The sequence below is a fragment of the Canis lupus genome, chromosome 10 (assembly GCF_011100685.1).
Source record: "Canis lupus familiaris isolate Mischka breed German Shepherd chromosome 10, alternate assembly UU_Cfam_GSD_1.0, whole genome shotgun sequence".
NCBI classification, from domain to species: Eukaryota; Metazoa; Chordata; class Mammalia; order Carnivora; family Canidae; genus Canis; species Canis lupus.
Genome location: NC_049231.1, coordinates 20,039,843 through 20,062,746, shown reverse-complemented (window position 1 = coordinate 20,062,746; position 22,904 = coordinate 20,039,843). Strand labels below are relative to the sequence as shown.

At 53.2% G+C, this 22,904-nt stretch overlaps 1 long non-coding RNA gene across 1 annotated transcript; it reads left to right on the top strand.

Moving 5' to 3' along the window:
• Positions 1-208: 208 nt before the first annotated feature.
• Positions 209-22,863, top strand: LOC119873718. Its single transcript, XR_005365480.1, has 4 exons — positions 209-341; positions 12,992-13,248; positions 13,399-13,476; positions 22,768-22,863. It is a non-coding gene; the product is annotated as an uncharacterized LOC119873718 (long non-coding RNA).
• Positions 22,864-22,904: the final 41 nt, after the last annotated feature.

Here is a 22,904-nt window from a genome sequence, read left to right as displayed (position 1 = left end):
CTCCCCTGTGGCCCTGGAACGGGGCAGACCTTGCCTGGACGGGCAGAGGGGCCATCGCAGACTGTCCTGTGCTGGAGGGTAACCCGGCTCCTGACCTCGGGGCCCAGATGAGCAGAGCCTCCAGGAACAGGAAGTTGGGCCCTGAGGGAGGAGGGTGGGGGGCTGGGCCCGGCCTCCTGGCGCAGGGACTGTGCTGTGCGTGGTGCGCACTTGGCGAACCGGCTGACCGGGAAGACTGTCTGGCGAGTATCTGTGCTGGGTCTTGGGATCCTGGGACGACTTCGGCAGGGACCCAGGGGACTGTAGAGATGGTCCCTGGACCAGGGGTGACCTGGCCACAGGTGTGGGTGCAGAGCCAGGGGGCCGAGGCACAGGCACCCGTTAGGAGACCGGGTCAGCAGCCCTGCGGGCGGGGAGGGGGGAGGCTGGGGGAGGCTGGGGGAGGGTCGGAAGCCTGGGGTCTGTCCCCGTCCGGGGAGGTCCGGGGCTGCAGAGGGGAAGGACCGGGTGCCACCTGCAGACGTGCCCTTGTGTGTGGAGTGGAGCTATTTCAGCTTAAGTGCCCTCCACCACTTGGAATGTGGATTTAGCTCTGGAGAACTCATCTGAAATAGATATTTCTCTCCGCTGCTGGAGGGATTTATTGGCAAAACTAGCCATCTATTAACATTATCTGGGGACTCTGCACTGGTGAGAATAGATCCTATAAATCTCAGTTGTATAAAGACCCAGGAGCTAGGAGGCTTTAGTGGACGGCGATAGAAAAGTCCAATGAGTTCAGACCTGTTTATTTTACTTAGAGGGAAAGAACATTCTGTACCCAGCCAGGCAGGAAATGGGTTTTGGGGATGGCCACTTAGCCTAGCTGTTGGCCCTGAAACGGTGGGAGTCATCGCTATCTGCAATTAGAGCGGGCGGCTCAAAGGACTGTATTTTGTAGCCAGTGATGGAAGCTTCTGGAAAAGGCGTGAAGACTTGAAACTTCAGGCGGGTGGCTGGCGGTGGGGCCTGTCGGGAAGGAAGGTGGCAGCGGCCGGCTGTGCGTCGAGGCCCCGGGCCCCCGGGGGTGGCTGGGGTGAGCAGGAGCCCGGAGATGGGCCCATCAGGTCCTCCCGGCTGGCACTTGGCGTCTGGAGCATTTGGGAGCAAGCGTGGAGGAAGATGGGCTTGGTCCTTGGGTTCATTTCCTGCTGAGTCTCCGATGCCTGGCACCAGGCTGGGGGTCATCTCGGGGCAGGTGGGGGGCCTGGGAGGCCACCAAGTGACCCTGACGGCCAGCGCCCTCGTCCCCCAGTCTCAGGTCACTGGGACCAGCCCTCAGCAGGTCTGTGGGCACGAGGCCGCACACGCCCAGCACCGGCCCCGGGGGGCTCGAGCAGTGTGCACAGACGGGGCGGGGACGGGGGGGAGGGCCAGCAGGGGGAGGAGTCCGCCCCCCCCCCCAACGTCGGGCACCAGGCTGGGTCCCCGGGCCTGCGACACATGCCTGCAATCCGGTCGCCGCTGTGGACCTGTGTGGCGGGGAGCACCCATCCCGCCGCCTGGGTCGCTGGGGCCGCGGGGGACCCTGGTGCCGCTCCCGCCGCTGAGTCCTGGGAGGTCAGGGCTCGGCTCCCGATACCCCTGCGCAGACCCGGCCTCAGGCGGTGGGGTCACGTCGACGGGACAGGCCGGGTGCCTCCGGTGGCAGCTGGGGTACCGTCCTTCACGACTGTGCAGAGGGCTCCTGCTGCCCGCCTGGGGGGTGCGAGAGCGCCTGTGCCCCCTCCACCGGGCCTCCTCCTTGCTCATCGGATGCAGGCGCGAGGCGTCCATGAGACCCACGGCGCTCACTGGGCCGGCTTGGAGGCTGCGAGGCCTGGGTCAGGCCTCATTTCTCCGGCCTCAGTTTCCCGGGCCAGGAGCCAGGGCTGGACCTGCAGACACCGACTCTCCGGGGCTGCTCTTGGCTGCCGCGCCCCGCAGCTCTGGGCGCCCCCGCCCCCCGGTCTCTGAGGGATGGACCTGCCCTTTCCTGGGAGAGAGGGGACGCAGAGAGAGGCAGTGATAATTAATATTGATGCGGCTTCAGATGTGAAAAGTTAGAATTAAATAGGAAACAAAAGGAGGGGGTCACACATAACCATTAAACAGCGACTTCTCCCTGCCCCTTGCCCACTTTGGGGGCGGAACGGACCTCCTCTGGCTCTGCCAGTTAATCCCCCCTTGCCTCCCTTGGCTGGGGAGCCAGCGCCTTCTGCAAAAATTGCAGGGAAAGGCGTCATCAGCGGTCACAGACACTCAGAACGTCCCCCTCCCGTCGTGCAAATGCCAGGGATGGGGAGGCCCAATCCAGCGCGGGCTGGGCTGGGGCCGGGGTGGCCCTGGGCGGGAGGTGGGGTGTGGGTGCAGGAACTCAGGGAGGCGGCCGGGAGATGAGGGAGAGGGCGTTAGGAAGGAGGGAAAGTGTCAGTGAGGATGACGGAACATGAGAGGCACCTAACTCTGGGAAACAAACAAGGGGTAGTGGAAGGGGAGTTGGGCAGGTAATGGGGTGACTGGGTGACAGGCACTGAGGGGGGCACTTGGCGGGATGAGCCCTGGGTGTTATGCTAAATGTTGGCAAATTGAACTCCAATTAAACAAACAAAAAAAAGGAACGAAGCCCAGTGGTCCCGGGCTAATCACCTTGCAAAGAGGGGGAGAGGTTGCGTCCGTGCCGCCCCCAAAACGCTCGGGTGCTGAGTGAAGCAGGCGGCCCCTGGGGCCGCTCGATGGGGCTGAGCGGGAGGGGGAACGGGCCCCCAAATCTGCCCAAATCCAGCGCTTTGGCTGAAAGGCTGGCATCGGATACTCATCCCGTTGGGTCCCAAGTGTAGACAGTGGGTTTGCGGGGGGCCTGGAGGGCAAGCGGGGATAGGGCCCCGTCTCTGGGCCTGTCTTGTATATGCACAACCCACCTCTGGTGACAACACTGTGGGGGAGGTCCCCATATCGTGTCCATGTTAGAGATGGGGACACCGAGGCTCAGAGGGCTTGGTGATGGCCGTGGGTCACCAGCAGCTCAGCGGCAGAGGCGGCGACCTCCCAAGGTCAAGGTCACCTGTGCGCAGCCTGCTGGGGGCCGCCTGGGCCGAGGGCCGTCAGGCAAGGTGGCTCCTGAGGGCGGAGCAGGGGGGTGTCGGGAGCAGGAGGGCCGGGAGGGGTGCATCCTAGCCTGAGAAAGCGTGTGTGAGGGGCACAGGGCCCGGTCGGGAAGGGCCCAGTGTCCGCGTGGGAGGCAGGGCCTCACTCGGGGCCCCAGGAGCCCGTGGTGGCATCACGGGCAGCCGTGTGCTTCGGGAAGGTCTCCCCGTGTCCCCGAGGAGCTGTAGTGGGTGAGGTCGGCCTGGGCCGGGGACCCCCAGCTCAGTACAGCCTGTGGCCTTGGGATGGCCCGGGGGGTGCAGGGGGGGTCAGTGACTGAGTGGAGGCCTGCGGGGCCCCCCGAGCCCGGCCCGAGAGCACCAACACATCACCTCGGCTGGATTTTTTTGGCCAAAGTGAATCACGGCGCCCGCCCGTTTGCAAGGGGAAGGACACAGCCCCCGCCTTCGGGGAGCAGTTGGGACACTGGGCCGGTGATGCTGGCAGGACGTCCTCCTGGAGCCCAGAGGGCGGACGACGGGGATGGGCTCGGTCCGGGAAGGCTTCTTGGAGGAGGTGGGACCCTCCCGTCTCTAAGCAAGAGTATGTTTTATAAAGTTCACTTCTTGGCTGAAATTCAGGGCTCATTTAAAAAAAAATGCTTTTGGGAAACATGGCAGAAGGCAAGCGGCCTCAGAGCTCAGACGAGTTTAGGAGCGGGCCAACTGCAAGTTCATAATTAAAGGGATTTGACAAGAATCAAGGAAGACTGGTTTCCACCGGAGGTTTGGGGAGTTAATTGCTGGTTCGCACTCTGCCGCGGTGGTGGAAGCGGAGAGGCCTGGGAATTTGCTGCGAAGAGGCCGTGGAACGCGTGTGCCGATACTGATTCCGTCAACGGGGTCCGTGCCCAGGGTGACACGGCCCGAGAGACGATGGGAGGGGCTCCACCACCTTACTTTCCACGAGGCCTTGCAGTGTGGCCGCGGGACCCAGGGCTCGAGGAGGGGTCCCCCAGGCCCTCGGGCCCTTGGCCTCCCCTCTGGGACAGAGCGGGGGGCACCGAGGGGCTGTCGGTCCAGAGGCATCGGGGTCCTGGGTTCGCACAAGGCTCTTTGGCTCTGCACCCTTGCTCTGCCCTTGGAGGAGGGGCCGAGCGCTGGGACTTGGCCTCGGGGGCGGCCGGGCTCCCCCTGGGCTCTCGAGGCCACCCTCCCGCCCCCAGACCTCACCCGCCTGCACCTCCTCCAGCCTTGGGCGCCTGCCCGTGCTGGTTCTGCTGCCTGGAACACTCTGGAACATTCTTCCTGCCGTCTCCCGCCTCCTCCACCCCGGGAGCGGCAGGCCGGTGACCTGGCGTGCACTCGTGTGTGTGGACCCGCTCTGGGCTCGTGGCCCTGTCGCCGGGGGCCTGCAGGGACAGCCCCGGACCCAGCCTGCATGGAGGGGCCCAGCCTGGTTGACCCAAGTGCGGGTGACCCGCGACCCAGGCGCGTGAGCGTTGGTGCCTCCGGCGAGCAGGGGCCGGGTTTCAGAGCTGTTTGTTGTGCAGCCAGAGCTGACCCGGGCACCTGGCCCCATTACTCTGTGACATGATGTTCTCGTCCCCCGGGAAGCCTCCCGTCACCCCCAGGGCTGGGCTGGGCGTCTTCTGCTCTGCTCATCAGCCTGGCCTGCGTCACGCTGCACTGTCACCGTTTTCCGCCGCGTCCACGTCCAGCTGACCTGTAGGCTCAGCGAGGGCGAGGCCAGCCTGCCCTCCCCGTGTGTGTGTGTGTGTGTGTGTGCACGCGCCTCCCTGGTCTCGACCAGCTCACACCTTCCTGCCCGCAGGGCCTGAGCCCGGAGGCACCGAACCTCTTACCTGCCGGGTCTGACGTCACTCCGCCTTCCCTGGGCTGTGAGCAGGGGCGATCATTCACCCTCCGTGACCCGTGGGTGCTCACGTGGGGGGGGGACAGCGGTGCCAGGCAGCGGGCGGGAGGCTGCGCACACCAGGCCTCACCAGGGCCCAGAACGCAGGAGCTTCCTGACACACGACGCGACCCCCGCGCCTCCAACTGAGCAAACCCGCCTGCTCCGTGCACCGTCCGAGCCTCACGTCCCTCATCCGCGAAGCGTGGGAGCAACAGTCACCGCCACCTGGGTGCGGAGGGTGCAGTGGGTCGCCTGCTCCCAGGGACGGAGGCCTGCATCTCTGCACCTCCCCTGTGGTCAGCTACGTCTCCCGGCTGATGCTTGCCTGCGACTGGGTGGCCTGCCCTGGCTTCTGCCATGGCCTCCACCCTGACCTCTGCCCTGGCCTCCACCCCAGCTGCTGCCCCGGCCTCTGCCGCGGCCTCTGCCCTGACCTCCACCGTGGCCTCCGCCCTGGCCTCCACCCTGACCTCCGCCCTGACATCTGCCCTGGCCTCCAGCCTGGCCTCCACCCTGACCTCCCTTATGGCCTCCACCAGACCTCCGCCATGACCTCTGCCCTCACCTCCGCCCTGTCCTCCACCCTGCCCTCCGCCCTGGCCTCTGCCCTGGCCTCCACCATGACCTCTACCCTGACCTCTACCCTGTCCTCCATCCTGACCTCCGCCCTGACCTCCACCCTGCTCTCTGTCCTGGCCTCTGCCCTGGCCTCCACCCTGGCCTCTGCCTTGGCCTCCACCATGAACTCCGCCCCGACCTCCACCCTGACCTTCGCCCTGACCTCTGCCCTGTCCTCCCTCATGGCCTCCACCCAGACCTCTGCTATGACCTCCGCCCTGCCCTCCACCCTGGCCTCTGCCCTGCCCTCCGCCCTGGCCTCCACTATGACCTCTACCCTGTCCTCCATCCTGACCTCCACCCTGACCTTCGCCCTGACCTCCACCCTGCTCTCCGCCCTGGCCTCTGCCCTGGCCTCTGCCCTGGCCTCCACCCTGGCCTCTGCCCTGGCCTCCACCATGAACTCCGCCCTGACCTTCACCCTGATCTTCACCCTGGCCTCTGCCTTAGCCTCTGCCCTGACCTCTGCCCTGGCCCCTGCTGGCCCGGGTGCTGACACGTGGGGCAGAGGCTCTCTGGACCCCCCACTAGTGTGAGGATGAGGGTCACCATGTCCTGGCAGGCCCTGCCCAGCCCTGGTCTCTGGGAGGCTTAGATGCCCTTGGCGGGGAGTCCTACGACAGTCTGCAGGGTCCTAGGCTGCAGGCACCATGCGGACGGCCGTGGCAGGGTCGCCCCTCTCCCCTGGTCAGGGCCTCACGTCCTTCACCTGCGGACCTGCCAAACCGCCCCAGGCCAGCCTCAAGGGGAGGCGGTGGGTCACCCTGGCCTCTTCCCAGGGGTCCTCTGCTTTCTCTGCCTGGCCCCGAGCCCTGGAGGACGAGGCTGGGGGTCAGCGCTGCTGCCTTGGGCCTGCGCCTTCACGCTGCCTGGGTGCTTCTTATCCAGGCCCCCGTGCAAAGGGGGTGACAGCCTGCGTCCCGTTACTCAGCCCTCTGTGCCTCGGCCACTCATCTGCGAAATGGGAGCATGAAGGCCCCTCCTCTGGGTGGCGCTGGAGGAAGTGAACTCCCCTGTTCAACGAGCTGAGAAGCGCGCTGAGCCGAGGGGGTGGTGTGCGCTGTCATCAGGCTGTCATACGGGCATCCTGCGTCTGCGGCACACGGCGGCGTGCACACACCCTTTACTTGGGGCCGGCTGGTCCCACGGACCTGGGAATACATCACGGCATGTTGCACAGACTAGATCCTACTAATTTCTTAAAATATACGTGCTCATTATCGGACACTTGGAAAACCCAGAGGGTGGCCCAAGGAGAAGGATCATTGGGTTTCCAGCCCTCAGCGCAGGGCCGACACGGTGCGTGGTGCGCGCTCCTGTGTTGGAAACTTGATTGCAGACAATCGGAGGCTACATCTTTCACTTTGTAGCATCTTCTAAACTTTTCTCCTGCCCCGGTCCTCATCTGCAACCCCGCTTTGGTGGCTGTGGCAACTCGTACCCGGCGGCTGTGCCGTCTCACTCCTGCAGACATTGCTGGCACCAAGATCTTTTTGGTCTGTATATTTTTTTTAAAGATTTTATTTATTTATTCATGAAAGACACAGAGAGAGAGAGAGAGAGAGAGAGAGAGAGGCAGAGACACAGGCAGAGGGAGAAGCAGGCTCCATGCAGGAGCCTAATGTGGGACTCGATCCCGGGTCTCCAGGATCACACCCTGGGCCGAAGGCGGCACTAAACCACTGAGCTACCAGAGCTGCCCTTTTTGGTCTGTTTTTACGCAAATCCTTGAGAGTCTCTCCGGTAAGTTCTTAGGCGTGGATATGCTGGAGAGAGGATACACATTTGAAAGGACACATCACTCAATTGGCCTCCAACAAGCCGTGGTGGGGCTGAGGGCCCCCGTCCCGCCCCCCTGCCAGCAGTGGGCAGGAGCGCTGACCCGCAGGGGTGTTACCACAGCGATCCCGTGGGCTCCTCGCAGCCCTTCTGAGCTGGGCCTGGTCACACCGCCTGTGACATTGATAGATGCTGTCCTATGTTCTCCCCAAGGCGGGGCCCCTGTGCTGTGACTGCCTCTGCCCCCCGAGCACCCAGCGCCCAGCTCTGTCCCTTGCACGGGGAGGCATCGGTCACACATGGGTGCCGAGCTGGCTCAGGGTCACGTTTCCTCCAGCAAAGCCCAGGCCTGGCCTCTCCTCTCGCAGGTGAGGGGATGCCAGCTTGGGAGTCAGCACAGAGCTCAGCCGGCCCTTGGGAGCTCTGGGCTCGGTTGGACTTTAATTAAACAAGAAACACCTCCACTGTAGCGGATCATACAGTTGCTATTTTTAATATTTTCCATAAAAATTAACCCCACGGTTACCAGGCTGATGGCTGGGTGGGCACCGAGCCTGGATCGGGCCCCGTCTTTGCTGTGTGACTTCGGGCACGTGGTTTGATCTCTCTCTGCGCCTCCATTTCTTCGTCGGAAGAGTAGGGGTCATAATCGTGCCCTGGAACTCACTATTTGTTGTAAGATGAAATAAGAATCTAGCAGGTTCATAAGTCAGAGTAAAAGCCCCACAAATAGTGGATGTTGCTGTTTCCGCTGTTGGGCGGGACATCTGGGAACCGTCTGCCCAGAGAAGCAGGTGCCTGTCAGTAGGGTCCCCTAGGCCCCGATGGAGGGATGAGGGGAATCCAGCAGGGGCCCCTCACCTCTCACAGCTTTCTTACCTCAGAGGGCCGAGTCGGGGCTGGTGCAGGGGCCCCAAGGGTCTGTCCTGGAGGGCTCCCTTGAGGATGAGGAGCTGGCCTTCCCACAGCTCTGTCCACGGACAGTCTTCTCCTAGTCACGTAAAGGAGGCAGGTGAGACCCCGTGGAGCCCTGTGTGCCAGGCTGGCACGGTGCAAGGGGCTCCACACCTAAAACCTCCCTTCATCCTTACTGTAACCCTGAAAAAGGGACTTATCTGTGGGTCCATTCCGCATGCGAGCAAGCTGAGGCCATCGAGATACATAAGATGTCATGATTATGAGCGTTAGGGGCTGTGTTGTGTCCCTCAAATCTGTAATTGGAGTTCAATGCCCAATGCCTCAGAGTGTGACCAGAGGTAATTAAGATCAGAGGTAATTAAGATAAATGGGGCCATTGGGGTGGGTTCCCGATGTGACCAGTGTCCTTATAAGGGGAGGGGATTAGGACGGAGGTGGGCAGAGGGACGGCTGTGTGAGGACACGAGGAGAGGGCGGCTGTCTACATGTCAGGGGAGGCCTCTGGAGAAGCCAGCCCTGCCCATGCCGGGTGTCCGACTCCAGCCCCAGGACGGGGAGAGAATAAACATCGGATGTTTAAGCAGCCCCGGCTGTGATATTTGTTACGCAGCCCGAGCTGACTCATGCAATGATGTTTGCCTCAAAGAGTTGAGCCACAGCCGGAGGCCAGGGCTGGGAAGGGCTGAGCTCATCCATTCAGCCAGAAGCTCCTTCCTTTGTGCAGCCTGTGAGGCACAGGGTGGTGGGAGGGCACCCTGGTAACCCACTGGTGACCTGGCCGTGGACTGGAGTCCCACCTGTGAAGTGAGGGGTGGACGTTCTGGGGCCCCTGCGGCCCTCCGAGGGCCTCTGTGCTTCCAAAGGCACCTGGGCCGTTGACCAGGCTGAGGCACCTGTCGGGTGCTCCCCAGGTGGCTGTGGCCACGATGAGGAGCAGTTAATGACAACCCACCAGAAGCCTGAGGCCTGGCGCCCGGGGCTGGCGCGGGGCTGCAGGGTTGCTGGCTCACCCCTACCGCTCGCGCAGCTCCGCTCGGCTGCTGTTAATTAGGCCTGGGCTGCTTTCATGCTGTCTGTGGAGAAACACATTTCTGTGACACGCTGCCGGTTCTCGGGCCCGGCCTGGTGGATTCTGGATTCCGGTTAGTGCTCGGTGGTCATGCGTTACCGCCCGGAGGACACCAACCCCGGCCTGTCGTCTTCTGGGACCCTGGGCCTGGCTTTGTTTGTTGTTTTTTTGTTGTTGTTGTTGTTTTGTTTTTTAATTGGAGTTCAATTTGCCAACATATAGCATAAGACTCAGTGCTCATCCCATCAAGTGCTGGGCCTGGCTTTGATTTGAGTTACTGACCCCAAAAGTATCACGCGGGGCTGGGATGAGAGGGTGCTGAGTGCAGGGCCCTCACTTCATGGGACGGAAACCGGCCCGGAGAAGCTTGAAGGGATTTTCACAGTCCCCCAGGAAGCCACAGCTAGGTAGAGCCAGTGGCTGGTCCTAGGGCCCGGCCACCCCCAGCTGGGTTTAGGGCCACAGTGCTGGCCGGGTGCCAGGAAGGCCCAGGTCACAGCCTGAGTCCGGGGGCTCGGCCGGTCGGGGCCAAGTGGAGAGCATTTGGGCGGCAGGAGGGGCCTGGTAGCTGCGAGGCTGCCCTGATCTGTGACATGTCCCCTCTGCCATCCTGCTGGGACGCTGCTGCCATGGCGGGTCCTCCTAACTTCCTGTCCTGGAGCCCCGGTGCTCAGGCATTATGGGGAAGCACCGGGTCCTTCCAGCCAGGCGGCTGCAGACGGGGGTGTGCCTCTTTCACCTGCCCCCTCTCCTGCTGGCTGGCCGTGGAGGACCCCAGGGTCCCTAGGCAGGGACAGCCAGGGACGGAATCGGCGAGGCCGGGGAAGCCTGCCAGGTGGGAAGCTGGGAAGCAAACAAGTGTCCATGACAGGAAGCCGTGAAATGTGGGCTCCCTGGTGACGGCACGGCCTGTCCGAGCTGGTGTGTGGGGTCTGACCTACAGCTGTGGGCCTCGCCGTGGGAGGAGGGCCCAGGGGGCCACGCACCTGGGAGCAAGGCCAAGAAGGAGCTCGGGGTGACAGGCAGCGGCCTGGGTTCCACAGGGTGCCAGAGAGTGTTTGTTTGTTTTTTTTAATATTTTATTTATCCATGAGAGACACAGAGAGAGGCAGAGACACAGGCAGAGGGAGAAGCAGGCTCCCTGCAGGGAGCCTGATGCGGGACTCGATCCCAGGACCTCGGTGTCACGACCTGAGCCAAAGGCAGATGCTCAACCGCTGAGCCCCCCGGGCGTCCTGGGAGTATTGATCTTTACCGAAGGGCCGACGACTGGTTAGTGGAACCAGAGCCACGTGAGGGCCGGAGAAGGGCTTGGGAAGGACCAGGCAGAGTCACCCCTGGGTGAGCTTGGCTCAGGGGTGTGACAGGTGGTGAGCATCTCAGCTGGGTCCCCTCCTGAGGGGTGTGGAGGGCGGATGTGAAAGCACCTGCTACCTAGACTCGTTTGGATTTGACAAGACAACAGAGACGAGGCGCCTGCCCCTCTCGGCGGGAGGGGGGAGAACCCTTGTCCGCCTCACAGAGGTATCTGCTGCTGGGGGAGAGGCCACTGTCCCTCAGGGCTCTTGACCCCGCTCCAGCCACAGCCAGCCCCGCAGAGCCCGGGCCACGCGGCGGGGAGCTCCAGGGCCCCTGCCGGACCACATGCACCCCCGGGGCACCTGCTGGCCTGACCCAGGGCTCTGGTTAGGACAGCTGCCTTTGGGACTGCACCGGCCCCGCTAGCGTCCCCTGGCCACCAGCGCTGGGCGCACTCCGGGCACCATGGTGGGGGAATCAGTGAGGACGGGCAAGGATGTGTAGCCGTGAGCCACAGCCCGCAACCAGGGGGAAGGTTTGTCTGTCACTCACCACATGGCCCCTGAGGAGAGGGAGGCAGGGCCCGTAATCAAGGGGCCCCAGGCCCAGTGAGCTGCTTCCGCACCAGCTGGGCGGGGGCTTGTGTTGTGCTGGAAGACACACACGCACAGCACACACCACACACACATGCACAAGCTGCTCACATACCACATACGCAATGTACACAACACACGCATGCCACCCATGGCCTCCTGCACATGCACCGCACACACCTGTGCACAGCATACAACGTACACACGATGCACCCATAACCCCACTCACATTTCCCTGACCTGCCCTGGTCACATGGCCTAGGTTTGCAGGGGTGGGCCGTGCCCTACGTGCCCCTCGCCGCACCCCCCGCCCTGCCATGGAATGAGCCGAAATGTTGGCTGGGGAGCGGAGATAACTCCGCGAGCTGGATGAGGATGTCTCCATTGCCCGTGGGAGCCACGCTGCCGCGAGCTGGGTGCTTCCCGGAGACCCTGCCTGGGCTGGGGGCTCCCGGAGGAGAGGGGTCCTTCCCTCTGGCAGCAGGCCTCAGGTGTCACCCCAGGCACCCCGGGCAGCGAGGTGTGCGGATGGGTGGCCGGACCCAGCCTCCGGGTGGTGGGCAGAGCCCCAGCTCGAGGGCTGGACCGCCTGGGGACCCCGTCACCGGGGGGCTGCTCTGGCCAGTGGCCTGTGTGCCCTCCGCTTGCAAAGTGGTCTCAGACAGACCGAGTGGTCATCTGGGGCCAGGATTAGCCTGCTCGACGTTGACAAAATGCTCTTTTGTTATTTGTCCCATTTTACAGCTGAGGGAACTGCATGGGGCTTGGGAGCCCAGGTGATCGAGGACGGTCTGCAGCCGGAGTGGGGACCACGCCCGGAGTCTGTGTGTCCAGAGCCGCCTCTCTGGTCCCCGGCTGGTGACTAGACAGGGTTCCGAGCCCCGCTCTCGGCCCGGCGGACACAGAACATGCATTTGCACACTGAGCTGGGGCAAACCTCAGGCGATCCGGGGCCGCACATGTGGGGTTTGGGGAACATGTCCACATGTTCTCATATTATATAATTTTCAGAAAAAAAATGCAAAGTAGCAGGGAAGGTATTGAATATTGAATTTATGTAAAACTTTGAAATAAAACTCTTTCAAAAATTTAGCATCAGGGATGCCCGGGTGGCTCAGCAGTTGAGCATCTGCCTTCAGCTCAGGGTGTGACCCCGGGGTCCCGGGATCGAGTCCCGCGTCGGGGGGTGGGGGGGAAGCTTTCTGCTTCTCCCTCGGCCTGTGTCTCTGCCTCTCTCTCTGGGTCTCTCATGAATAAATGGATAAAATCTTAAAAAAGAAAAAATGAGAATCAGAGGCTGAGCCGCACAACCTCCTTGCGGTCAGGGTCATATCTGGGGGGCTTGGGCAGCTCCAGGGTGGGCGTCCCCAGGCTCCTGGTAGCCCCAGTCCCCACCGCTGGGACCCCAGCCAGTGGCTGCGCATGTGGCCCAAGGTCGCCGAAGGCGGCTCGGCAGAGAGTCCCCTCCTGCCACCAGCCAGCGCCCCACCCCTCAGCTGAACCCCCTGCCGGGTGCACCTGCGTCAACTCGAACCACACGTTGTCTTCCTTCGTTGACAAATACAATGTTGGAATGTGTGTGTGTGTGTGTGTGTGTGTGTGTGTGAGATAATGCAAATGGATTTTGAATCTAATTGAACTCTTTATATCAAATATTTCAAAATAACGACAATATCCTCTTCGGCCCCCACAGCTGCTGCCCTGCCAGCCCCATCATTCTTCTTTAGGATTCGGATTACAACCCCCACCGCATATGGCGGGTGAGCCCTTTCTGGCTACACTTCTCCGACGTCGACGCTTTGGCTCTGAACCCATGAGCCTCATCATTAAACGTCGCCGTATTTTCACGCAGTTCCTGCGATTTTCAAACAAGTGTGTTTCCGTGCTCAGCATGTCCGTGAAGTCAGCTGTTTCTGGAGCCCGTGACTCTGCCTCGGATCAGTCTGCCAAGTGAGGATTCTGACCGTCGGGGTGGAAACTCGGGACCCCATCCCTCCCGCCGTCCCCTGGGAAGGAGCCGTGTGGGGCTCTGATCCCACCGCTTCCCAGGAAGCCAAGAACAGCCGGTAGTGACCAAATCCCTCAATTTCATCGTTTCAGATCTACCGGCAGGTTTTGCATGGAAGGTCCTGAATTCCGGGGTTCCCAGAACGGGCTCCTGCCAGGCACATCCTCTTGGTGAGATGTGGATGTTTCCACGATGTTCTCGAAAAGACCTCTTGGAGAAACTCATTGCCCAGTTGGGTCCCTTTCTTTCCCCCCCACACATGATGCCCCTTTTATCAGCACGTGTCCCCCCCATTCAGGGATTGGCCTCTGGGGATTCAGGTGAGAGCTCCAGCCCCTTGCTTGGACTCTGCGAGCAGCATGGGTGTTAGGGATCTCAGCATCCCACAGTTTCACCATGGGGAGCCATCAGCACCTGAGCAGACAGGGGTGTGTGTGTGTGGGGGGGGGGGCTGGTTGACCAGATCTCCCGGGGAAGGAACCAGACAGGAAATCCCAGCTATTGGCCTCCTGTCCTGGATCCTTGTTCTGTTGGATGAGCTGCCCGGGCACTTGAGCCCACCCCACCTGGGCACAGACTTCCCCACACCGTCTTGTTCCCTCCAGGGTCACCTCCAGCACCCCCCCGCCCTTCATTCCCAGCCTCTGTCCTCCCAGGAGATAACCATCCCCCTGATCTTCATGTCTACTCTTGCCTTATTCTATAACCTTCCATCCTCAGAGAGGGAGGTGGTTATCTTCAAGTAATACAGTTGAGTTCTACATTTCCTCGATATTTATGCAAACAAAATGAGAGAGTATGCAGTTTTGTGTTTGACTTTCTTGACCCAACATTACATCTTCAAGATTAATCCATAGTGTTGGGTGCAGCTGTGCCACATCATTCTCAGTGCTGGGTACCAGGATTCATTCATCTGCTTTGCTGTTGAAGCATATCTGGGCGCTGGTGCCTTGGTGCACGTTTTTTTCTGTGGCGCACATGCCTCGGAGTGAAGTGGCTGGTCATGGAGCATGTGCGTCTTACAATTTCCTAGAAAATTCTGTCCCTTGCCCATTGCTTCAGGGCAAACAGCATCGCAGGAGAGTCTCCCTGGCTGCGTGTTCTCACCGGTCCCTGCCATTCTAGCTCCGTTGGGGGGTTTGCAGAGATTGCTCGTTGGGTTTTATTCATTTATTTTTTAAAGATTTTATTTATTTGCTCATGAGAGACATAGAGAGAGAGAGGCAGAGACACAGACAGAGGGAGAAGCAGGCTCCATGCAGGGAGCCCGACGTGGGGCTCGATCCCAGGTCCCCAGGACCATGCCCTGGACCGAGTTTGGCGCTAACCTGCTGAGCCACCCGGGCTGCCCACTCGTTGGGTTTTCAATGTACATTTCCCTCATGACCCACGGCCGGTTGAGGACGTGCTTCTGCAATGTGCTCGTTCAGGTGTCCGGCCTGGTTCGGTTTCTGGATTCATAGTCTTTGGAATTGATGTATTTCAGATACAAGAACTTTGTCTGTGAATGTGTGTTGTAAATGCTTTCTGCCTCTACTTCTCTTGCCTTTTCATGATTTTACTACTGTTTTTGAGTGAACAGAAATACTTCAATTTTCAATTTTTTTTGAAATACTTAATTTTTATGTGGCCAAGTCTGTCCAACTTTTCCTTGATGGTTATTGCATTTTGAATCCTGTTCAAAAATATCCCCCCATCTGAAGATTGTGAAGATGTTTTCCTACCTTGTCTTTTAAAAGCTTTGTTATGTGTTTGGGGTTCACACTTGGACCTCCATCTGCCTGGAATCGATGTTTGTGTATCATGAGTGGCAGAGGGGTCAACTTTCTCCCCATCACTGCTCTCCAGAACCATCTTTGCTCTAAATCAAGTGTCCACATACCTATGGCCTGTTTCTGGCTTGATGATGGGAGCTTTATGATTATGTCTTGGTGGGGGCGCCTGAGTGGCTTAGTTGGTCAATTGTCTGCCTTCAGCCCAGGTCAAGATCCCAGGGTCTTGGGATGGAGCCCCACAGCGGGGGGGGGGGGGGGGAGCTCCCTGCTCAGCGGGGAGTCTGCTTCTCCCTCTGCCTCTGCCCCTCCCCCTGTTCATGCTCTCATGCTCACTCTCAAAATAAAATAAAATCTTAAAAAAATAAGTAAATCTTGGTGTCAGGTAGCGCAAATGAGCTCAAGTGTTGTTCGTTTGTCAACAATGTCTTGGCTTTTCTTGCTCTGTGAATCTCCATAGAAGTTTTAGGACCGAACCAACACGCCCAAGTTCCCCAGAAATTCTTTTTTTGGGGGAGTGGGTTTGGTATGACATAGGCTCTCTCTGTGGGCAGCATTAACATGCCTATAATCTTGTGTCCTCCAATCAATGCAAATTCTAGTTTCTCCATTTTTAAGAGCTTTAAAATGTCTCAATAAATGTTTTACAGTTTCCTTAAGACCTTTTACATCTTTGTTAGATTTACTTCTTCATATTTTTAGATGCTGTTGTAAATTTTTTTCCTGAGCTTTTCTTATTGAGGTATAATTTATGTACAATAAATTACACAGAATGTATAGCTCAGTGAATTTTGACGTACGCATACACTCAAGTAAGATCTCAATCAGCAAAGTTCCCTGGTGCCTCTTTCCGGGCAATGTCGTATCCCTCTTGCCGAGGCAACCACCATTTGGATTTCTGTCACTGTAGATTAGATTAGCCTGTTTTAGAACTCTGTGTAAATGGAATTAGACAATATTTACTCTTTGGTGTCAGGCTTCTTTCACTCAACATAAAGTTTTTAGGCTTGCTGCTTTGTGTATCAGTAGCTTGCTTCTTTTTTTTTTTTTATTACAGAATGGGATTTCATTAGATGACTGTACCAATTTACGGTATATCATATTTACACCAAAATTTATCATCCACCTAGTGATGGTTATTCGGGTTGCTTTTAGCCCTTGGCAGTTATGAACAAAGCTGCTATAAACTTTCCGGTAAAAGTCTTTGTGTGGACTTTCATTTTCCTGGGTAAATAGCTAGCAGAGGAATGTGTGGTTCATAGGATGGAGATATGTTTAACTTTATAAGAAAATATAAAAGATTTTTCGAAGCAGTTGTACCCTCACCAGCCAATGTTTGAGAATCCCCCTCAATCCACATCCACACAACATTTGTTATCTGCCATGTGCATTTTAGCCTTTCTGAGGGGGGATGTCCTATTCATTATCATTTTAATGTGCATTTCCCTGTAGACTAAGGATGTTGAGCATCTTTTCATATGCTTATTGGCCATGCATATATCTTCTTTAGTCAGGTGTCTGGTCAAGTCTCCTACTCACCTTGAAAGTGGCTTTATTAAATAATAAAACGCAATTGCTTTAAATGTAGAGTTTGATGAATTTTGGCAAATGTACACATGAGTGTCACCATCACCCCAATCAAGATACAGAATATTTCCATTGCCCTGAACCACATCTTGCCTATTTTCAGCCAACTCCCACCCTCCCCCCTGGTCCTAGGCAGCCACTGATCTTTGCATCACTAGAGATTACTGGAATTTTATATGAATGAAATCCTACCATAGATACTCTTCTCTGGGTTCTTCTATCCAGTATGGTCATTTCAGTTTCACTGCATTTCACTTTCTTGAGTGTCAGGCTTGTATGTTGTATGTTCATTTTTGTGAGGGTTTTTTTTTGTGTGTGTGTGTGGTTTTGTGGTGTTTGTAGTATCCCACTGTGTGTTTATATCACAATTTGTTTACCCATTCACCTGTTGATGGTCATTTGGGTTGTAATCAGTGTCTGGCTTTTACAAATAAAGCCGTTATGAATATTTATGTACAAGTCTTAGCAAATATTTTCCTTTATCTTAGGCAAATAATAGGAGTAAAACAGGAGTGTTAGGGCAAGATTAAGATATTAAGATGTTTCAGCATGATTGTAACATTTTATGCTGTATCACCAGCATTGTGTGAAAGTCCTGGTTACTCCACATTCTCCTAATTTGGTCATATTTTGACCATTGCAGAGGGTGTATAGTGGTATTTGATTGTGCTTTTAATTTGCATTTATATGACGACTAGTAATATTAAGCATCTGTTCATGTTCTCATTGACTATTTTTTTACCTTCTTTTATGAAGGATCTTTTCAAATCTTTGCCCCATTTTTACTTGTCTTCTTACATTGAGTTGTAGGAGTTCCTTACATGTTCTGGATGTCAGTTCTTTGTTAAGATATATGGTTACAAATATCATCTTATAGTCTGTAGCTTGCTTTTTCATTTTCCCTGTGATGTTTTTGAAGAATAGAAGTTTTGAATTTTATGAAGTCCAATTTATCAACATCTCCTTTGATGTTTGTGTATTTTATGTCACATCCAAGAAATGTTTGCTATCTCAAGTTTGCTAAGATATTTTTCTCAAACTTTTATAGCTTAGTACTAACATGTAACTCTATGATTCATTTCATTTAATGATATCAGATATGAGTCTGTACCTATTAGTGAAAATATATTGCTTCTTTTTTTCTAATTCAAGTGCTTCTTATTTCTACTTCATGCCTCATGGCTCCAGCTAAGATCTTTAGCTGGGCAGAAATGACGAAAGGAATCACCCTTGTCTTATTCTCAATCTTAGGGGGAAAGGATTTGGTCTCTCATTACTAAATATTATGTTAGCTGTAGCTTTTGGTAGGTGCTTTTTATTATTTTAAAGAAGTTCCTTTTTGTTCTTAGTTTGTGGAGGATTATTAACACAGATGGATATTAAATTGTGTGTTACATGCTTTTCCTATGACCTACTGGGAAGAGCATATAGTTTTTCTCCTATATTCCATTAGTGAATTGTTTCGATTTTTTGAATACTACAACAACCTTGCATTACTGTAATCCACAAACTTTTACTTGATTTGCTAAGATTTTGTTAAAGTTCTTTGTGAGTATGTAATGGGAAATATTGGTAGGTTGTTTTCTTTTCTTGTAATATTTTTATCAGGTTTTAGTAATTGGTAATGCTGGCTTTAGGAAATGAATTGAGAAAGATTCCCTCTCTCTTTATTTTCTGAAAGTAATGGTGTAGAATTGGTTGTAAAGTTTCCTAATGTGTAATACTCTTCATGAGTGAAGCCACTTGGGCCTGGAGTTATTTTTGTGGGCACATAGATTTTTGTGAATTTAATTTCTTCAGTAATTATAGGGCTATTCAAGTTTTCCATTTCTTTTTGAGTCAGTTTTGGTAATTTGAGTCTTTCAAGAAATCTATTTCATCCAAGTAATTGAATTTATTGGCTTACAATATTTTCATAATATTTTCATACTGTCCTTTTAATGATCATAAGATCTATAGTGATGTCACATCTTTCATTCCTGAAGGTAAATCCATCTTCTGGCTTATAATCTTCATCAGCCATACCAGATGTTTATCAACTTAGTTCATTATTGCTAAGAACTAGATTTTGACTACATTGATTTTTCTCTGTTTCTCTTTTTTTTCTGCTTTATTTCTGTTATTAACTTTATATTTTCCTTCCTTCTAGTAACTTTACTTCTTACACTCTTTCTTTAGCTTCCTAAAGTGAAAAATAGGAAAGTTAATTTTAAACCTTTCTAATTATCTTTTTAAAAATATTTTATTTTTTAAAAAATTCAATTAATTAACATACAGTTATTATGTATTATTATTATTAGTTTCAGAGGTAGAGTTCAGTGATTCATCAGTTGTATATAACACCCAGTGCTCATTACATATTGTGCCCTCCTTAATGCCCATCACCCAGTTACCCCATCCCCTATCCTCCTCCCACAGCAAACTTCAGTTTGTTTCCTATGATTAAGAGTAAACCTTTCTAATTCTCTAATGCAAACATTTAAAGCTTTTAATTTCCCTCTATATACTGCATTAGCTACATCCCACACATTTTGATAATGTCCTTTTTATTTTCACTCATCATAAATTATTTTCTATTTTCCTTTGGGATTTCTTCCTTGATCCGTGGATTATTTGGATGTATGTCATTTAATTTTCAAATGTTTGGGGATTTAAAGATATTTAAAAATATCTTTTTCTGTTATTGATTTCTAATTTGTTTTTGTAAAATTTCTGTTTTGCTATTATTTCAATTATTTTTTTGTAATTTCAGATTTCCCTTTTAATGTTTGTTTTAAACTGTCCTATAACATGTATAACCTCTTAGTATTAGAGGAATATAGAAAATTATGAAGCTCAGCTTGTGAATAAGGCCTGGCAAACCACAATGTAGATTTGTTCATTGAATACATTTTATCATTGCTGTTTTACAAATATTTTATTTTTATCTTTTTAATATCAACCTTAAAGCGACAGAAAGTCACTTTAAAAAAATTTATATGTATTTTTTTATTGGAGTTTGATTTGCCAACATATAGTAGAACACCCAGTGCTCATCCTGCCAAGTGCCCCTTCAGTGCCCATCACCCAGCGCCCCCCGTCCCCCCACCCACTTCCCCTTCCATTACCCCTTCCCAGAGTTAGGAGTCTCTCATAGTTTGCCTCCTCTCTGATATTTCCCACTCATTTTCCCTTCTTTCCCTTATAATCCCTTTCACTATTTCTTATACTCCCCGTATGAGTGAGACCATATAGTGTTTGTCCTTCTCCAACTGACTTACTTCACTCAGCATAATACCCTCCAGGTCCATCCACGTTGAAGCAAAGGTGGGTATTTGTCCTTTGCTGAGGTGGCTGAGGAATATTCCATTGAATACATAGACAGCATCTTCTTTATCCATTCATCTTTCGATGGACACCGAGGCTCCTTCCACAGTTTGGCTATTGTGGACATTGCTGCTAGAAACATCGGGGGGCAGGTGTCCCGGCATTTCACCGCATCTGTATCTTTGGGGTAAATCCCCAGCAGCGCAGTTGCTGGGTCGTAGGGCAGATCTATTTTTAACTCTTTGAGGAACCCCCACACAGTTTTCCAGAGTGGCTGCACCAGTTCACATTCCCACCAACAGTGCAGGAGGGTTCCCCTTTCTCCACATTCTCTCCAACATTGGTTGTTTCCTGTCTTGTTGATTTTCCCCATTCTCACTGGTGTGAGGTGGGATCTCATTGTGGTGTTGATTTGTATTTCCCTGACGGCAAGGGTTGCGGAACATTTTCTCACGTGCCTGTTGGCAAGTGTATTTCTTGAAAACCACAGATTGCCAAAACTGGAACAGGAAGAAATAGAAAACCTGAAGAGGTCAATTCTTTTAAACATATGGAGACTTATTTTTCAGTCCAGTCTCTGGTATACTTGGTGAATGTGTTATGTGTATTTGAATAGAATGTATATTCTGTCGTCCGTGAGTGGAGTGTTCTGCAAGTGCCAACTGGGTCCAGCTGGTTGATAACATTGTTTAAGTCTTGGACATCCTTGCTGATAGTCTGTCTTCGTGTTCTGTTACTTTCTTGGAGAAGAGTCTCTAAAATTCCAGTTATGATGTGGTTTGTCCACTTCTTTCAGTTCTGTCAGCTTTTGATTTATGTCTTTAGAAGGACTGTTATTAGGTACATTCACATTTTGGGTCATTATGCACTCTTAAGGAATCCGTTCATTCATTACTATGAAACATCTCCGTTTGTTGCTGGTAACACCCATCTTTCTTATGCTTAGCGGTATGCGTGGCATATATTTCCCATCCTTTACTTTTAACCTTTTTTCTGTGTCTTTACTTATTTATTTTTTTTTCTGTGTCTTTATATTTAAATAAGTTGTTACAGGCAGAATATTGTTGATTTTTACTTATTCATCCAGAGCAACAATTACTTGAGCTATATTGTGCATGTAATTGGCTTCAACCCCCTCACCTTCCTATTGGTTTTTACTTGTCCCACTGGTCCTTTCTTCTTTTCTATTCTTTTCCTGCCTTCTTTTGATCAATTTATTTTGCATTGATTCCATTTTATGTGCATTATATGCAGTGTAAGGAACTTAGAGCGATGTGCTTCATTGTGTGTTTTCCTTCTGTCCTTTTTAATAGTTTTCCTGCATATTTTACAGTCTCCAAATATGTGTTTTTCCTTTAAACAGTCCATTTTATTAATTTCTAAAAAAAAAAAAAACAATTAGGGAAAAAGATTTTACCCTTACCACATATTTACCATTTCCACTGCTCTTCATTCCTTTGTGTGGATCCACATCTCCACCTGATATCATTACTTCACCTGAAGAAGTTTATGTAAGTTTTTAAAATTTTAAGTGTAGGTCTGCTGTGCACAGATAAAGAAGAGCAGGAGGTGGCGATTGGCTATCCTACCCAGTATTTATTTTATTAGCCCCATGTAAACCAAAACTATATTATTCCTTGATCTGTTCTGGTTTTGTAGTCTGACCCACACACTTGAATATTTGCTCCTAGAGGGCTGGGACTTCATTTTCCCTGCTCACCCTACTGCCTAGGATAGTGTGAGCCTCAGAGCAGGTGTTCCATAATTACTTGTGGAATAAATAAGCAAAAGGTTTACTGGGAGACTGAGGAGATCTGGGCAAAGGGAAGAAAATGTTCCAGAAGTAACCAACAGGCAGGGAGCCAGGGGGTTCAGGCAGGATGAAGAGTCAGCCTGGGCTGAGCTAAGGCGGCTCAGGGTGAAGCTGTGAGCCAGGGATTGGAAGCCTCGCCATAATTTGGGACTGAATGGATCACTGAGGCCAGAGATGGGCCAGAAAATTGATGATCATTACAGAAAAGCTGAGCTATTTTCTTTGATATCGAGTCAAAGTGCAGAATTCTTCGGTTTCATCGCCATAGAGAAGAGGTGGAGAAAACTCTGGTGTGGAAAATGTCATTCAAAATTAATAATCATGATAAAAATCCCCTCGATGAAGTGCTCGGCCTGTGCCATCCACACGGGGAACCAGAATGGAGCTTAGACTCCACGGAGAATGGGATTTGCAGATTTGTGACAACACTGGTGGGTGAGCGAGAGGCTTAAAAATGGAGATTATCAAGTCAAAGCTCAGATGGTTTTGGTGCTGACCTGCTGCGAATGGCACAATAGGGAAGTATTTAGTCAACTTGGGGAAGCGCTTGCTTTTTTTTTTTTCTTTTAAGGTTTTATTTATTTATTTGAGAGAGAGAGAGAGAGAGAGAGAGAGACAAAGAGAGAGCTTGAGCAGAGGGGAGGGGCAGAGGGAGAGAGAGAGGCTGACTCCCTACTGAGCACAGAGCCTAATGTGGCACTAGATTCCAAGACCCCTAGAAGCTCTTCCTATGCTAACATGAACATCTATTTCTGTAATTTCTAGAAGTTGGTATTCCGCCTACATCATGAGGGGCTCAGCACCCACCTCAGAGCCCTTCTCATGGGAGGGAATCCTGACTGTCCTGGCTCCCAGCTTGCTGAGGGGCAAAGCAGATCCACACGGTTTCAGGCGTGTGTCACTTGTGGCTCAAAGGGACATTTTTTTGAATTAATTTTTCCTATGCACTTTAGTTAATCAAATAAATATTTTTTTTTTTGCAGCAGTTATAATGTCAGCAGAGCTGGTTTTAAGCACTGTGGAGAGGATGATGGGGCTTTGGCTCAAATGCCAGCCCCTTCCCTGGCATGACCTCAGGCAAGTTTCTCAATCTCACTTTGCCTCAATTCCCTCACCTATG